This window comes from Myodes glareolus, chromosome 27 (genome assembly GCF_982192425.1).
Source record: "Myodes glareolus chromosome 27, mMyoGla1.1, whole genome shotgun sequence".
Lineage (NCBI taxonomy): Eukaryota > Metazoa > Chordata > Mammalia > Rodentia > Cricetidae > Myodes > Myodes glareolus.
The window spans coordinates 34829404-34847734 of NC_142052.1; the positions used below are offsets into that span (position 1 = coordinate 34829404).

The 18331-nt window shown below is 47.4% G+C and overlaps 1 long non-coding RNA gene across 2 annotated transcripts; it reads right to left on the minus strand.

Moving 5' to 3' along the window:
- Positions 1 to 1861: 1861 nt before the first annotated feature.
- Positions 1862 to 16134, minus strand: LOC125414239 (uncharacterized). 2 transcript variants are annotated; one of them, XR_015736848.1, is made up of 3 exons: positions 15190 to 16134; positions 4531 to 4643; positions 1862 to 2528 (listed from the first exon to the last, which is right to left on the minus strand). It is a non-coding gene; the product is annotated as an uncharacterized LOC125414239 (long non-coding RNA). The 2 variants fall into 2 exon arrangements; XR_015736849.1 differs by lacking the exon at positions 15190 to 16134 and adding an exon at positions 13826 to 14099.
- Between the last annotated feature and the right edge of the window lie 2197 nt (positions 16135 to 18331).

Here is an 18331-nt window from a genome sequence, read left to right on the forward strand (position 1 = left end):
TATATGTTTCTATTCTTGTTTAAGGTCTCGTGTTTGTATGGCTCATTTAAAAATACAAGGTATAGTTAAATATTACAGATTAATAGATAGTCATCTTTAATATTCAGAGATATATTAGGTAGCTAATCAACACCTCAACATCCCAAAGACCTACAGAATATGACATTTAAAATGTATTAAGAACTTAGAGTTTTCTCAACAATAAGACATGTCTGCTTCTGGCAGTACCAATTACTTCAGAGAGGTTGATGGGCATTGAAGAAACCCATTATGGAATTTGCCTTCAGTGTGACAAGGCTAGTCATTTGGGTTAGAAATGACTCTTGCTTAGACTGTTTGATAGTATGCTGTATGAACTGGACATGCCGAAGCCACAGAAAAGGGCCTGTTTACTTATAGCACCCAGGACCTGCAGTCCAGGGGTGTCAACACACACAAAGAACTGAGTCCTCCCCATCAATCATCAGTCAAGAAAATGGCCCTAGTGTTTGCCCACAGGACAGTCTGGCAGGGCCATTTTCTCAAACGAGACTCTCTCTTCCCAAATGACGCTAGCTAGCTGGTGTCAATTTGACACAAAACTAGCCAGCGCACCTTATATTTTCCGTTCTAATTCATTTTATCTGGAAAAGTTTGTGCAATCTACTGAACTGCTTGTACAGCTCCTACGGGGCGCACTTCAAAGTTCTTGGAGGCGAAATGGAGGAAAGATAAGAAAAAGGAAGTAAAACCATTTGAAGTGCAGACAGGCCAGGCCAGCTAATATTCAAAGCAAGACGGACAGTGGGGTAAGCCTAAACTTCACTGAAAATTGCCTACAAATTTCTCAGGAGAGGGATTTGGGTTTCTGATTTGCGTTAGTGACCCTTCTATCTCTGATAGAAGGAGGAGACGCAAAGCAAGGGTGGACACAGATTCCATTTGGGAGTAACTTTGCAGACTATCAAGAAACGAGTAGGTAACTGGACAGGAGGAGTGGAGCTCAAGAAGGCAGAAGAAAGAAGAGGCATGACTGTTGGGTGTCTGAGCATTAACTGAAGCTAAGAGCGCTGGGGCAGAGTGCAGAGAGGGAGATCAGAGGCCCGGGAAAGAATACTTAAACAGGTCTGCCTCAGAGAGGGGGGGGGGAGCGATAAAGAGAAGCCCACAACAGAAACTGAGAAGCGCAGCAAAAGGGTAGTGAGCGCCACAGAAGCCACAAGGGGAACTTCCCAGGGAGGGACCGCTGAAGAAAGGCCGGGTAAGAGGATTCAGTGGGTAAGATATGACGAACTGGGAGTTAGTTACAAAGGCAAGAAGGGTGGCTTAGAGAGCAATCATGGGGCAAGGGGACACCTTCAGGTATGTCCCAGGCAGCAGGTAAAGAGGAAGGTGACAAGTCCAAGAAGACAGACCTCCTGCCGTTTCCCTGGAGGGGGCTGGCACACAGGAAACCTGCAGTTTTATAGAACTGTGTTCTGCCATTCAGCACTAGTCTGTGGCTGTGCAGTGAAGGGTGTTGACTCAGGACACCAAGCAGAAAGCCACCTGTTCTCCCAGACACACTTATACGGGGCAAGATGAGGAGGCAGCTTACTCAACTGCTGACTACCAGAGTCTTTACCTAACAGTAGTTCCTGCGGTTGCACCAGCAGAAACTACCTTGGGGGGCTGAGGGCCGTAGGCAGAGGCCACTCGTCAGCTCAGGGGTCTGCAGCCACTACCAGCTCATTCCTCTCGGTTCCTTATTAAGCTGCTTGTGTTCCCGGCTTCTCTAAGGTTCTCTGAACATCTTACCACCATCCTGTTTTCATTGTGTTGAGCCCATTCTTAATCCGTCCTTCTATGGGTTGCTGCAACGATAAAGCACCGCGACCCAAGCAACATTTGAAAGAACGAGTTTAGTTGAGTTGACAGTTTCAGAGAGGGGCAGTCTATGTTGGGGGAGCAAGGCAGACGGTTGGAGCAGCAGCTAAGAGCTCACATCTCATAGGCAGGATGCAGAGAGCTCAGGAAGACCAACTCAGTGCAGGAAGCTGGAGCAGTACATGAGCTGATGCAGAGGCCATGGAGGGATGCTGCTCACTGGCTTGCTCTCCCAGGCTTGCTCAGCCGGCTTTCTTATGGCAGCCAGGACACACCTTCTTCTGTGCCAGGTCTGTGCACTAACCCCTTCTCACAAAGAGCTGCCATGGTGGATGAAGGCCCTATCAGCCCCACTCTGCTCGCCTTTGGAAAGGTTATTTCTGTTTACGGTCACATCCAGGGGTGCTGGAGACCCGGATTTCAATACATGAATGGTGACATTACAGTCAGCCACCGACACCAAATAGGCCTACATTTTAAAAATCAAATACAGTGACACAGTAAGTGTGTTGGTTAATGTTCTGTTGCTGTGAAGAACACTATGACCACAGCAGCTCTTACAGAGGAAGGCATTTCATTGGGGCTGGCTTACAGATTCACAGGTTGAGTTCATTGACGTCATGGTGGGACCCAGTGGCAGGCAGGCAGACATGGTGCTGGAGAGCCAGTTGAGAGTTCTACATCTGGAGAGGCAGGCAGCAGGAAGAGAGACACAGGGCCTCTCTTGAACATTTGAAAGCCCAAATCCCACCCCTAGTGACACATGTCCGTCAACAAGGTCACATCTAATCCCCCTCAAGAGTGCCGCTCCCTAATAATCATGCATTTAGATCTATGAACCCGTGGAGGCCATTCCTATTCAAACTACCAAAATAAGTATTGCAATTAATAGCACACTATCTTTATGACATGATAAACTCAGCTCCTTTAGCATCCCACAGGCAGTCAAATCTTGTATTTTTGCCATTTCTGAAACATCTTAAAGACTAACAAAGTTTTGTTTTTATTTTATTTTCATTTTTTTATTCCTTGGTATGTGTACTGGGTTATGTGTATGGGATATGTACTTTTAAGTATTGGTGTGTGCACATATATATGCACATGTGTGCGCATGTTTATAGAGGCCTAAGGTCAACCCCAGATAGCTTTCCTTAATTGTGCTTTACTTTTCTTCTGTGAGGTTTGTTGCTGAACCTGAAGCTTGCTCAATCTGGCTGGCTAGTCGTGGATCTTACCTCTCCAACGCTGGGCTAAAGACATTCAGTACAACCCCTGTATTTTACATGGATCCTAGAAATCAGAACTCAGGATCCTTTACCAATTAAACCATGTCCCCAGGCCACTTTGTTTTGTGCTAAATAAGAGGACCATCATCTGATTTTACTGTGTATTATACCCCTTTGCCATTAACTTCATGTCGGGCAGGCGGGAAATTGCCAAGTCGCCATACAGCCACATGGCAGGCCAGTCAAACAGTGTGCAGCTGCACGCCAGAGGGGTAGTTCAACTGTGTTGGGTGGGAGAAGGCTGCAGACCTTCTGGGCAGGGTCCAGTAATGGCATGGACTCTGGCCACGTGGACACCAAACTGTTACAGTACAATAGAGTACCATACTAGCCCAGAATGGAGTAAAACAAAGGTAATTTATTAGGGGATAAATTCACAGAGAGAGTAGTGATCTGTAGTCCTCTGCATGTGCTGGGAACTGGAACTGAACCCAGCAGTGAAGGGACCCATGCATGCTTTTACCTCTGCATTTATAGTACACGAGAGCACACCCAAAGTGGGCAAGTATCTTAAAGGCTATTGGCTGAAGGAGTTCCCACAGCAAAACATCTGCGTTAAAAGATAGATTTTAAAGGTAAAGGAGATGAGAGAGACAAAAAATCTGGGATAGGATTGGCTGAAAGAAAAGAGAAAATCCCAACTTTCTTTTCTCTGTTTGGACACTCGGCTGGCAGCAAGCTCATCTGAAATAGTTCAAAGGGATAGAGGCCAGGCCAGCAGAGATGGGAGGAGTGGTTCCTCAGCCAGGGTCTGCCCCATGAAGCTTCCTTTCCTGCCAACCAGGAAACTCAGAGACTCAGTGATTCCCCACCACCACCACCACCTTCCTACCTGTCCACAGACCAGAACAGTAGTGCCTGAGTGGGGCGGCTGCTTCACGTCTCCATCCACTCAGTTACTTAACTTCTGCCCCTGGGATTCCCACACCCCTCCTACATCAGCAGGGTGCTGTGGATTAAGACCAACACCCTTGCATGTATCCATGTTTGGGCTTGTGTTGTTGGCGTGGTTAAGTCGGCACCTTCTGTAGCTCAGACCAGTGACGAACTCCCTAGGAGCTGAGGCCAGCGGCGTTAACCTGACCCACAAGCCTCTGCTTCCCCGGGGCTGGGATTACAGCTGTGTACTTCCACATCACGCCCAGGCGTGCTTCTGATTTATTGCTTGGTTCATCAAACTGTGTGGACTCCAGGGCCAAGTCCTTCTGAGTTCGCTGTGCCTAACTACATAGCATGTAGGAGTTCATCAACACGTACTATGGCTCCCTGTCTACTTGGTGTTCCTGTGCTCTTTCAGACTTGAATGGGGGTAGGATTTGACATCCCCTGTCCAGTTAGAAGGGTGGCACTCTCTTCCTGGGCTGTTAAAGCTCATTTTGGATGGAAACTCTAAGCTCACCTTCCGTGTCCTACATGTGCGCAGAGGCAACTCGGAGGTCACTCTGACAAGAGGGGACGGGCAGAAAAAGGGCTCCGCCAAAGGCACCAGAGTGGGCACCATCAATTATCAGCCTGAAAAACAAAACAAAACAACACCCCCCACACAGGTCAGAAATAAATCATCATGTTAAGCCTTTAGACCAACCATCTTGGTAAGGGCGCCTGAACAGCCGGGCTCGGCTTCAGTTTTGACACCCAGCGTTCTAAGGCTTTTGAAAAATGCGTGGACTGTTTCCTTAAGCTATTCGCATGCAAAGTTGCCAGAGCTGCTTTCTCCACCCGCCCACACATACCTGCCCTCCGCAGGGCGGGCGGGCGCTGACTCAGCGCCCAGCCTCCTCCCACGCCTGCTGACTTAGTGACCCGCACCCACTTCCCACAAACCCACAGGCTCCTCTCCCTCACACAGGTACAAATATTCACACTCCCACTGCTCAGCAGACGTGTTCCCCCCCCAATGATCATTATGTTTCTTTTTTATTCACAAACAAGCTTGACGCAGCACAATGGAGTTATTTATTCTTAAACTGGTTTCTCAAAACTCCCTCATATTCAAAATAGGATTTTTCTATTTTTGAAAACACCAAAACGTATATACACTGAGCGTTGAACCTTTTATTTTTTTCTTCAGGAAGAACAGATGCCCTAAGGTTCGTCCAGATTAAAATATTGTACTCACATTTTGCAGCAAAGCCTGCACCTACGAGACACGGGCTCAGTGAGTGGGTGGGGTGGGTATTTGCCATGAGGGTGTTTGAGCTACAGCTGGCATCTGCAGGCTGCCTGACAAGATTAATTGGCAGCCAACTAAACCAGTACCCTCCAGAGCCAACACCCGAGAGGAGCACCAGCCCACTTGTCAAGCCCTGCCAAAGCCTCCGGATCGGTGGAGCGTGGGCTGGGGGAAGGTAGGGAGGCGAGTCTCTGCTGCCTTTGTGATTTTAAGGCTAGTGGAAGGGCCTCCCCCATTCGCGGCAATGACTGTCTTCTTTCTTGTGTGTATGTATGATATCTGTGTGTCGCGCCGTGGGCACATCCATGTGCCAAGGTAAGGGGACAACCCCCAGCATGTGTCACCTTCCACATTTTTTTTAGTAGGATCTCCTGTTTACAGCTGCTTAGGACAAGGTAGCTGACTGCAGTTTCTTGGGGTAACCCCGTGACTGCCTCCCTCTTCCAAAGGACACTTTCAGATTAAAACGGTGAGCTTCTGCGGTCAGCTTTGGGTGGGTCAGGAGGTCTGAACTTCGGTCCTCCTGGTTGTGTGGTGAGAGCTTTATCCTCTGAGCCATCTCCCCAGCCCCCATGACAATTCTTTCTCTTTCGGGGTTGATATTAGGTGCCACAGGGTGTGAGCATAAGCCATACTACACTATAATTCACCTCTTCTTTAAGAAGAGATACGAGCATAATAGTGGATTCTAAGGAATGCAGAACTGATTTGTGTGTATATATTTCATATATTTTGCTTTACTATTTTTGCTTCATCATTCGTAAGTGATGTGAATTCTTCAGGGCAGAGCAGAGGCCATTTTTCTTCCTCCTTTATCTCTAAGACTGGGGCATGTTTGATAGACAGCATCCTGATTGGAGAACTGGGAAGTGGGTTTTTTTGTTTGTTTGTTTTTAAAACCTGGTTGTTTCTCTCAGCCCTCAGCTCTAGGGCCAGTTTTAATCCCCCTCCTGTTGGCCTGCCTTGTACTTTTTTGCTTTAAATTCCCTCGAATTTGATCAGCTCTCATGTATTTTAGCGCTTCCCTCTCTTATATCAGCTTTAAATTTAAAAGTCTTCTTGGCTCCTTGGGACTTTCCAGGGACGGGTCTGCATGTTTAACTTTGTATTTTTATAAAACAAACAAACAAACAAACAAACAAAGCTCCCCACATAAAAATCCCCACAGGAAAAGATGCAAAAGCAAAACTCAAGTGTCTCCTGTCATACTTCACAGCCACCATAGTGATCCGACTGCCACCAAGTTCCAGCAAACTATGGCAGAATGACCATGAGCAAGCCCATCCTCTCGCTGGGCCTGCAGAGGAGCATGGGAAGATGCCATCTCTCAGTTAACCTGCTGTGGTCCATGTCTCCTGAGAATCCCAATGCTGCCAGCTCGGACATCAGTAGTGAAAGCCACAGAGATACTTGGTGGAGAACTGTGGATGGTGATCCAGTCCTTGTTTGAGCTGAGGTCTTGGAAGGAATCTACAGTTCTCTTGGCATCGCGGTTCCCATGGGAGACGTTGAAGGGAGATCTGGTCAAAGCCTTGCATTGTGGGACCGACCTTACTGTCAGCTCTTGGGAGGCGAAGGCAGGCAGAGCACTGTGAGTTCAAGGCTAGCCTGGTCTACTTAGTGAGACTCTGTCATAAGAGAGAGAGAGAGAGAGAGAGAGAGAGAACTAGCTTGACCCTTTTCAGCTATTTAGCTTCCTACCCATGTGCTCTTCCCTCTCATAATTGCTTCTGCTGGAAGGCAACTGCAACCTAGCAAGTGGGCCATACCAGAGCTAGCACCATGCCCCCAGAACTGCGCTTCTCAACTGGTGACTTACCAACCTTTAGGGGTCAAACAACCCTTTCACAGATACCCTAGCATATCAAGTATTTGCATTATGACTCATACCAGTAACAGAATTATAGTTATGAAGTCGCAATAGAAATAACTTTATGGTTGGGGGGGGTGTCACCACAACATGAGGAACTGTATTAAAGGATCACAGCGTGAGGAAGGTTGAAAACCACTGCCTTCTGAATGTGTTAGACTCGGGCGTTTTATGACGCAGCAACAGAAAAATGGGCCAGCGTACTTGGTAGGAAAGAATAGAGGAGGGTTAACAGTTCTACTGGGAATGAGAAGCCGAGGTGTGAATAAGATGGCTGAAGCCTAGGTGTGACTAAGACAGCTGAAGCCTAGGTGTGACTAAGATGGCTGAAGCCTAGGTGTGACTAAGACAGCTGAAGCCTAGGTGTGACTAAGATGGCTGAAGCCTAGGTGTGACTAAGACAGCTGAAGCCTGGGTGTGACTAAGATGGCTGAAGCCTAGGTGTGACTAAGACAGCTGAAGCCTAGGTGTGACTAAGATGGCTGAAGCCTAGGTGTGACTAAGACAGCTGAAGCCTAGGTGTGACTAAGATGGCTGAAGCCTAGGTGTGACTAAGACAGCTGAAGCCTGGGTGTGACTAAGATGGCTGAAGCCTAGGTGTGACTAAGACAGCTGAAGCCTAACTGTGAAGAAGGCCGCTGAAGCTTAGGTGTGAACAAGATGGCTGAAGCCTAGGTGTGAATAAGACATTTCCCTGAAAAGGAACTGAGGTCAGTTAGCGTTAGCCCTTTTGACATAGAGGGTTCGAGGCACAGATTTAAAGTTTGAGATAAATTGAAAGCATGTGTTGGATCAAGCAACCACTTTTATGGCCCAAACACAGACGATCAATAGCCAAACAGCCACCTGGGATATGGAGGTTTATTCATAGGAAACCGTAGGTAGCACTAAGTGTCTGCTGGCAGAAGAATAGGGGGTGCGGGATAAGGGGTGGGGGGCAGGGAGAGGATAACTGAGCAGAACAGGAAGCTATGCTGAGGATGACTCCACGATCTCAGCTTTCTCCCCTGATGCACAATCGGAGCTCTGTTCCTCAGACAGCAGGACCCTTAGGCCGGTGTTTTCCCACTGTAGGTTATGAAATCAGCTGGATGAATGGATTAGGAAATCAGTTAGGGGATCATGGTCAGCATTTTTATGGGCTGACTTCCCCAGAAAGCAGACTTGGGGATGGTGTGGAGCGTTGAATGCTTGTCCAGGGGTACCCTTAGGACCAACACCTCCAGAGAGACAACAAACTGCGCTAGCGGAGATACAGAACTGTGGTGCAGGGTTTGCCTATGCCCGGGAGGTGTCATGGCTCTTTGGATTTTGCCCCAATTGTGCCCAAGAGAGCCAGGTCTTTATCCTCTGTCATGGACTGAGCCGTGCCCCCAAATCTCTACGCTGAAGCCCCAGTACCTCAGCTTATACTACAAACCTTTACAGGGTGGGGCCCTCATCCCCAGAGATGGTGACCTTGTAGGAGACACACCGTCACCAGGAAGCACCCACAATAAAGGTCACGAGAGGACACAGTGAGAAGGCAGACTGCAAGCCCAGGAGGGGTGGAGAAACCCAAACCACTGACAACTTAACCTTCCTCTCAGCCACAGAATCGTGAGCAAATAAAATGGTATTGTTTAAGGCAGCCCTGGAAAAGTAATACTTCCTTGATGGGGAACACCGCAGAAGAGTGGGTGAGGTGACCCTGGAGTGTCTGACACCGCCTCCCACCTGCCCTCACAGGCAGGATAATACGGCTCCTCACACAGCAGCCAGCAGCTCTGCACCACGGGGTCCTTACAAGCTAGACAATACAGCTCCCCAGAAAGCTCAGAGAACCCAGATACCCGCAGGAAAAGTCCTCACAGCCAGGACAATACAGCTTCCGCAAACCGCTCAACATCCAGATTCATGACAGGCAGGAAAATCAAATACTGTTTCATGTGTGTGTGAGTGCTAATATTTAGAAATATATTTCACTGTAAAATGTTCTACAGTCACTTCCCCAAGCAAGAAACTGGGGAATATTTTTTTTTCTCTCCTGCAAAAATTGAACAGATCCTGGGAGGAGACCAATGTTTTCTCCACCCCACAATGACACCTCGCATTCTATAAAGCCACATGACCACACAAGACCCCTCATCAACTGTTAACCCCGCCTCACAGATATGAGTTTAGTAAAGAGAAGACTCATGTGTTAAAACAATCCTAATGGCCAGGGGGAGCTATAGAAAATAGAAAAATGCTGTTTGCTCTCCAAAGCATCGCATTGCTAGGACTGAAGAGGCGGCTCAGTGGATTAAGAGCCCCGGATGCTCTTCCAGAGGACCAGGGTTCTGTTCCCACCACCCACAGGGTGATTCACAACTGTCTGTAGCTCCAGTTCCAGAGGATTCAATGCCCTCATCTGGCTTCTGTAGGCATCACACGCCCGGTATCTCAGCCCTGGTATCTCCTGTTACCTATCCATCAAGATGTAGGACTCTCAACTTCAGCACCACCATGTCTGCCTGAATGCCATGTCCCACCTTGATAATGACGGACTAAACCTCTGAACTGTCAGCTGCCACCCCAAGGAAACGCAGAGAATGAGAGACAGAGACAGTAGGCAGAGGGCCAGGGAGAAGGGGAAGGGGACAAGGGAAAGGGGGCGGGGGTATTTGTGCAGGTGGAGAAAGAACAGCCTCTGGGTAGAGAGGAGACAGATGTGGCGCACAGGCAAATGGTGGTTTATAACGGCAAAGGGGAAAACCCTGTGTTAGGATAAGGCGTTTAATTTGAATGGGGGCATGTAAATTCGGTGAGTCAAAGGATTGCTGGACCTCTGCAGTCAGCCTCAGGAGAAGGGGCAGCCAAATAAGGGTAGAATAGACCTCGGTGGCCAGCCGGAGGAATGCAATCTAATGGTTTTTAGCAAGGCAGAGGGAATGCAGAAGGGTAAGGCCTGCCAGAGCCAAGCTCGCTGTGATCCCGCCAGCCAGAGTCCCTTCAGTTTCGATCTATAAAATAAAAATGGAGCGGTCTGATTGAAGGCCAATTAAGGAAAAAGAGTTGAGGGCGTAGCTCAGGCAGAGCATCCCTCTGGCATCCATGGGGCTCTGAGTTTAATTCCCAGCAGAAAGGTGGTGAAAATAAAAAAAATCAATCCCCACAATTGTCCTCTGATCTGCACACGTGTATTCCAAGGCATAGGCACACAAGTACACATGCAAAAATTTAACAAATAATGTTAAAAACAGAAAAAAAGAAAAATAGGGACAAGACTCCCTAAAACGACATATATAAGTAAAAAAAAAAATCATTAAGAGGTTTAGGGCACCCCTGGTACCTGCAGCAGGCAGGAGGGCTTGTCCTGCCTCTCCTGGCCCTGGCCCTTACCTGGGCAGCACACTAACGCTGGCCCTGTTGGTGGGCATGCAGGTGATCTCGCCCTGAGGGCGTGAGAGCAGGAGAGCCGACCCTGCTCTCCACCACATCTACCGTGTGGTAGCGTGGGTGAGGGGAAGACGGCCCTACTCCTTGACCCCCTCCCCCCCAGGCAAGTGCACTAACTGGCCTCAGGAGCCTAAGAGGGGGAAACCTGGTCCTACCCCTCACCAACTGCGGCTCTGGGAAAGCGGACCACCGCCTGGTCCTGGCGGTGTCGATGAGCCGGGGCCAGTGGCATGATTCCAGGAGAACCGGCCCTGCTCCTAGCTGCCTGTTGCACTGGGTGAGCTAACCAGAGCAGCCAACGCCAGAGAGCTCACCTTGATGGCAACAATGAGGAAGAGCTGGCAGACTGACCAACCCAGCTGCCACCCAGGACCAGAACCAGGATGGTGAGCTGCCCCCCCTCAATATCTACCTCATCTTTGAACTTCTGGAGCATGTGAAGGGGCTGGACCCGCAGCCGCAAAGCTGCAGCATCTCCATGACACAGAACAACAACAGAATATCCAAGAGGAGTCCCGGTGAGGGTCCAGTATTGATAGTGTAACGGAAGCCAGGGGCCTCGAACCAGGCCCGTGACTCAGTGCAATGAGCACTTCCGGTAAGGATGTAAGGACTGAAGGGTTCACTGTGTGACTCATTGTGACACACTGCAGCTTCCACGCTGAGACTTTCGTCTGTTTGGTTGGTTGTGGGTTTTGATTTTCGTTTAAATTTTCTTTTGGGAGCGGGGAGGTTGCAAGGGAAAAGGGATGATACCAAGAGACAGGGAGATTGGACGGGATAACGTTGCGTGATGTGAAATCCACAGAGAAAGCTTTTTTTTTTTTTTTTTAAAAAAAAAAAGGAGGATTAGAACACAAAGTTAAAGAAAGCTGGTCAAAGTAGAATCCAAGGATGAGTAGATCTGAGACTTGGAAAGTCCATCCAGAAGGTATAATATCTGAGTTGGAGAAATGTCTGAGAGTAAAAGGAACCCCAGAAGAAGAAGTGTCAGACAACGAGATAGTAAGACCACTGCAAAGTTCCTAGAGACACATTCAGAATTGGAGGCTACCACCTCCCAGCTGGAAGTGCTTAGCAAGAACTTAGCGTTTCAGATTTCAAAGTGCCCACACCTGAGCCCATCATTAAGAAACAGGGAGATAACGCCAAAGCCCCTGGAAAACGGATCAAGAATGAGTCTTCTGCTCAAAGGAGTCAGAATGCATCAGACTTTTCAACTTCGGTACTAGATTTGAAACACAAGTAATGCATAAAGAGAAACGCAGCCAAAGAATCAATAAAGTATGAAAACAAAATAAAGAGACTTCCTGGCAAAAAGAAATCAGAAATTTCACTTTTTGTGCATCCTTTTATGGGAGACTACTCGGGGTGTGATCTAGAAAACTGAGAAAGAAAAAGCAAAAACAAGAAAGACGTAAGACCCAGGAATTTTTTTTGGGGGGGGGGGACTCCATTTCACTAGAGATGAAGATGGGACCTGTAGATCATTGTGATGGTGATTTGCGCAAGAAATTTTGCAAGCCTAGAGAGTGAGAAGTTCATATTGATACAGAGGGGTACAGGCGGGTAACGATGTCTCTGAGAAAAAAATGGGACACAAAGAATGCCTCACAAATCTGCGAGCAGGGATCAGACTACCATTCCTGGCAGAGAAGAAACTGAACACATGAGAGGTCCATGAAAAATGAAACATGGACAGATACAGAGACACAGCTATTAATTGCAGAGAAAAATCAAAATGCCTACCATAAAGGCAATACAGTAATAGTATGACATGTATCTTAGTTTGATCAGGATTTACATGATCTTAATTAAATGTTCAGTTAATCAAATGTTAGAGCCAGGTGATAATTTGGGAAGAGCATTGTGGCGCAAATACATTGGGAGAGCAGGAGAAAATGAAGTCTGTGTCTTCCATTGCAGGAAGTTGTAGTCATAGCTAGAACAGAGCAGTAGTTAGAAATGCGGAGATAAATGCAAAGAAATATCTAGAAGCGTTGAGTTTTCCTGGGAAAGGCAGAGGAAACCAGAACTATAGAGCAGGTTGTTCAGAGAACAGGCTGTTCTTTTCATTTTGTTCCAATGAGCAAGTGGGATCTAAAACCAGAACAATTAGAACGCGAGAATATGAACAATGCTGTAAAGATGACAGTATGTACATATTATTTTGGAGATATGGAGACAACCATCCCAAAGACCAAGTGAAGTGGCTTCCTTTGTGAACAGAAGGAGTTGGTCTCTACTATAGTCATATTACTAAGCCATCTCTGACTGGGAGGATCGTGCAGGGCCTTCCATGCATGCTGACACCTGCCAAGGGTTTACATTTTAGCTTTACTGTTTGCAGGGTTCTGGTCTTTGAAATCAGTAACGTTTTCCTTAGGGGAGAAGGGAGTAAAGAAGCAAACGTCTTTGGAAACCCCTGGTAGATTGAAAAGGATCCAGGAGGGTTTACTTTGTTCTTCTCGTGGGCAAAGCCTGGCTTTCAACAGCCTGTACTTAAGTTCTATGAAGCCCCTCCCTAGCCTCTATGAAGCCCCTCCCCAGCCTCTATGAAGCCCCTCCCTAGCCTCTATGAAGCCCCTCCCTAGCCTTTATGAAGCCCCTCCCCTAGCCTTTATGAAGCCCCTCCCCTAGCCTCTGTGAAGCCCCTCCCTAGCCTCTGTGAAGCCCCTCCCTAGCCCCTATGAAGCCCCTCCCCTGGTCTCTATGAAGCCCCTCCCTAGCCTCTATGAAGCCCCTCCCTAGCCTCTATGAAGCCCCTCCCCCTAGCCTCTATGAAGCCCCTCCCCCTAGCCTCTATGAAGCCCCTCCCCTAGCCTTTATGAAGCCCCTCCCCCTAGCCTCTATAAAGCCCCTCCCCCTAGCCTCCATGAAGCCCCTCCCACAGCCTCTATGTAGCCCCTCCACCAGCCTCTATGAAGCCCCTCCCCTAGCCTCTATGAAGCCCCTCCCCCTAGCTTCTATGAAGCCCCTCCTTAGCCTCTATGAAGCCCCTCCCTAGCCTCTATGAAGCCCCTCCACCAGCCTCTATGAAGCCCCTCCTTAGCCTCTATGAAGCCCCTCCCCCAGCCTCTATGTAGCCCCTCCCCTGGTCTCTATGAAGCCCCTCCCTAGCCTCTATGAAGCCCCTCACTAGCCTCAATGAAACCCCTGCCCTAGGCTCAAAAGAATACCAGTCCTTGAGGCTGGGAGCCTCAACAGTCACAGCCGTCCCAGACTACCTACCTCACACAGGGGGCGACAACGGGCAGTGACTCGGTCCCACAGGACAAGGTGCCTCCGTAGTCCCATTCTGGAGCTAGAAGCCCAGAGTTTCTGGAGAACCTTTGTTCCCTGCCCCAGGACAGAAGCGGAAAAGTACTGATTCTGCTGTCAGCAAAGAAACACAGCAGCACCAGGAGTGGGCAACAACCCAGGCAGGCAGAGGCTGTTGCCTGAAAGGGCCACTCCCTACCTCGGTGGGGCCTTGCCACACCAAATAAAGCAAGCACAAAGAATCTTTAGATGAGTCGCCCAACTCCGATGCTCCTAATTTGTGGCGAGCTAACATTAAAACCAAGGCGACGGTCTTTGTCAGCTGCTTCCTTACTACTGGGTACACGCACATGTTCCTATGTAAACATGCATGTGACTACACATATGTGTACATGGGCTTGTGTGCACATGACACGCAGGCCAAAGAGCAACATCAGCTGTATTCCTTAGTCATTCTCTACCTTACTTTTTAAAAAATGTTTATTTTTAAAATATTTATTTATTTATTTATTTATTTATTATGTATACAATATTCTGTCTACATGTATGCCTGCAGGCCAGAAGAGGGCACCAGACCTTATTATAGATGGTTGTGAGCCACCATGTAGTTGCTGGGAATTGAATTCAGGACCTTTGGAAGAGCAGGCAATGCTCTTAATTGCTGAGCCACCTCTCCAGCCCCCTCTACCTTACTTTTATAAGACAATATCTGTTCTGGTTTGCTTTCTGCTGCTGTGTGAAAACCCTGGCCACAACCAGTTTGGGGAGGAAGAAAGGGTCCGTTTCAGATTGCACTTTTTATCCATCATCAAAGAACGCCAGGACTGGAGCTCACGGCAGAATGTGGGTGCTAAGACTGCAGAGGAACACTTTTTACTCTCTTTCTGTCCAAGGCCTTCTCTGCCTGCTTTCTTATACAACCCAGGACCACCTGCACAGAAGTGCTACTGCCCACAGTAGGCTGGGCCTTCCCGCATCAATCATGAATCAAAAACGTGCCCTGTAGACATATCGATGGGCCAGTCTGAGGCTCCATCTTCCCAACTGACTCCCATCTGGGTCAAGTTTACAAAAGTAACCAGCGTGGCTGATCCCTTTGCTAGCCGATCACACAAACACATCCACACTGAACCACAACCTTTCCTTGTTTATCCCAACACTGCATCCTACTGCCACATACAAAACATTGTATCACTTTGAAGGCCCCACAGTATTTTTAAACATTCAAACACTTTTAAAGTTCAAAGTCTTTTAAAAATATCCAAAGTCTTGTAACTGTGAGTTCCTGTGAAATTTAAAAAAAAAACAAAACCCAACAACAACAACTTAAATACCTTCTTAGTCTAAAGGGAAAAACAGCGATCTAAAAACAATCACATTTGAAGAAAATCGAAGTCCAGCAGTGTCTGGCATCTGGGACTCACGCAGGAGCCTCTGAGTATCTAAAGGTGTAGACGACATTCCACATCTCTGAACCTGCCACCCCCACGCAGCACACGGCTTGTAGGCTCAGCTCTACTCTGGGCTTCTGCTGTCCTTGGCGGTCACTCGGTCACTCCACGGGCTTGGAATGTCGAAAATGTTGGGATCCCCACTGCAACGTAGGCTGCACCTTCACCAGTGGCCTTCCTTGGCCTCTTCGGGGACTCCGACTCTCCCCTTCACGCCTTCAAATTAAATATCATGTGGAAGACTTGTCCAGGCCACCAAGTTCAGCTGCCAGGTCAAGCTCCAGCCTTGGCCCCATGGAAGCACAGCACTGACCCTGAGAAAATACTTCCCAGAAGATTTTGTCTCCGTGATGCTGGTCGCTTATTAACTACAGCTGAGATGTTTTTCCAGTTCCAGCTAGCCCGCATCCATTGTCCCAGGAAAGCACGGATTTCCCCCATTATAGATTCTCAGCCGGTCTATCACATCAACAGCCCTGATTGTCTTTGCTTCCTTCGGGAGCGTCACAGGCCAAGCTTCCATCGTCCGCACTGCTCTCAGCGCTGACTTCCAAGTTCTCGTGAAACAATCTTTTAAACCTTAAGTGCTCAATGGCTTTCTCAGCCCAAAGTCCACAATGCTTCTGTTAATCTTCTCTAGAGCAGTACAGAGCCGTTACAATCACACGCCTCTTTCTGATACCTCGTTCAGCTTTACTTAGCGTTTCTGTTGCTATGACAAGATACTGACCAAGACCAACTCGGGAAGAAAGGGTTAGCTTCATCTTGCACTTTACAGTCTATCATTAAAGGAAGCCACTGTAAGGATCAAGGCAAGGACCCGGAGTGGGATCTGGAACAGAAACCATGAAGGAACAATGTTTAATGGCCTACTTGGCTTTCTTTCTTTTTTAAATTTCATTATTTTATGCGCATGAGTTTCTGGCTTACGTGTAAGTTTGTGTACCATGTGTACGTCTGGAGTCCACGAAGCCAGAAGAGAAAGTTCTATTTCCTGGAACTGGAGTTACAGGTATTCGTGCGCTGTCACGTAGGTGCTAGGCCTTGAATCCTGGACTTCTAAAAGAGTCATCCCTACGGCCTCCTCAACTTGCTTTCTTTTATAACCCGGAATCACACAACTCACAGAGGACTGAGTCTTCCCACATCAATCATGCGGCAAGAAAATGCCTTCTAGACACGTTCACAGAGTCATCTGATAGAGGCAGTTCCTCAGCTGAGATTCCGTCTTCCTGATGTCTATAGCTTGTACCAACTTGACAAGAACTAACCAGCACACCGTCTGAATCCAGAGCTCACTGATTGGCTAGACTGGATAGCCGAAGCCAGCGATCTGCCTGTCTCTGCCCTAAGCAGTGCTGGAATTACAGGTACACGTCATGTCTGGCTTTCTACCTGGGGGCCAGGGATCCTAATTCAACTCCTTAGGCTTCTGCAGTGAGCACTTTACTGACTGAGCCATCTCTCCAGGTTCTGTTTATGACATTTTAAAAATAAACATAGTCTTCCCTCCCTCCACATCCACTGACTCAATCAACAGTGGAAGGAAAATATTTGGCCTTTTTTCTGAATATTGCTCACCTATCATTGGTCCCTAAACAACACAATATAGTGGCCAGTTTTGATTTTTCTTAAGTATTACAGTAATTTAGACATGGTTTAAAGTGTATGGAAAGTAGTACATTTTTGACTGAGGTTTTCTGTCCTGCCCGGTTCCTGCAATCATTAAGTCCCAAAGAAATCACACAAAGGTCTACATTAATCATAAACTGATTGGCCCATTAGCTCAGGCTTCTTATTAACTCTTCTAATTTATATTAGCCCACATGGCTCAGTATCTTTTTCAGCGAGGCAGTCACATCTTAATTCTTCTTTGACTGGGCCAGGACTGCATCCTCTTCCCAGAATTCTCCTGTTCTCATTGACCTGCCTCTACTTCCTATCTTGTTTTTTCTTTTATAACCCGGAATCACACAACTCACAGAGGATACTTTCTTAATGATACTTCCTGCCTGGCTACTGGCCAATCAGTCTTTATTTAAAATATAATTGACAGAATACAGACCATTGTCCCACATCAGTACCTAAGTTATATTTATATACTCCATCACTTTTTGTGAAGAAACTGTGTGTGTTGTCCATATGGTAGAGAGAGGGTTTGGAAAAGAGAATGTCTTGAAACAAATTCCCTAAGTACAGAAAGACGACCACACCAGGACCCCCATCTTCCAAGTCTAAAGAAAATCATATAGCACCAGGTTTATGAATGGTCTCTAGGTGTATGAATACATTTGAAGGAACCTCCATGACAAGTAAGATGAGACTCCAAGACTGCATAAATAATTGATCATTTCTCACCTGCAACTACATTGTTTAAGAAAACTCAAGACTATTATGGTGCCTTCATGATTGTCAGAGGTTGTGGACTCTTCCATCTGTTTCTCTTCCGAGTGTACTTGGGGAGCACAGGCTGGTATGCTCTCACCTCAAGGGACGGGATAGAAGAGACGATAGAGACTTCCCATGAGCACCATTGTGCTTTAACTTAAGATGCATGGAGTGGACCTTAGTCACATGACTGAACACAGCTACAAGCATGGCTGTGAGCTGTGGCCTCTGGCTGGACGGCAGCGTAGTAGGAGTAAAACAGTTCTGTCATCGTAAAGGGGAATGGAAAATGATTATTTGTGAGGCAGCCAGCAGTCTTCACATGTTTTAGTAACTGCTGTGTAATTTGCTTCAAACAAAGCTAATCTGCCAATCCATTTTTCTATATGCAGTTCTGGGCTAACATAAACATCGTGGAAGACCAATTAGCAAAATCACTGTTTGGAGTCTCGATTACATATTTCTTGTGAAATCTAATAATTTATGCATTGTTCAGTGCATGTAGGGAGTAAAAGCTAACATTTTAAAGTTGACTGTATGGTTGGCCATGGGAACTTAGGAACATTACCTAAATGTTCAGACTTAGTTTTCTTTTCTGTATGATGGTATCTGTGCCTAGGTGAGAGGATTTGGAAGA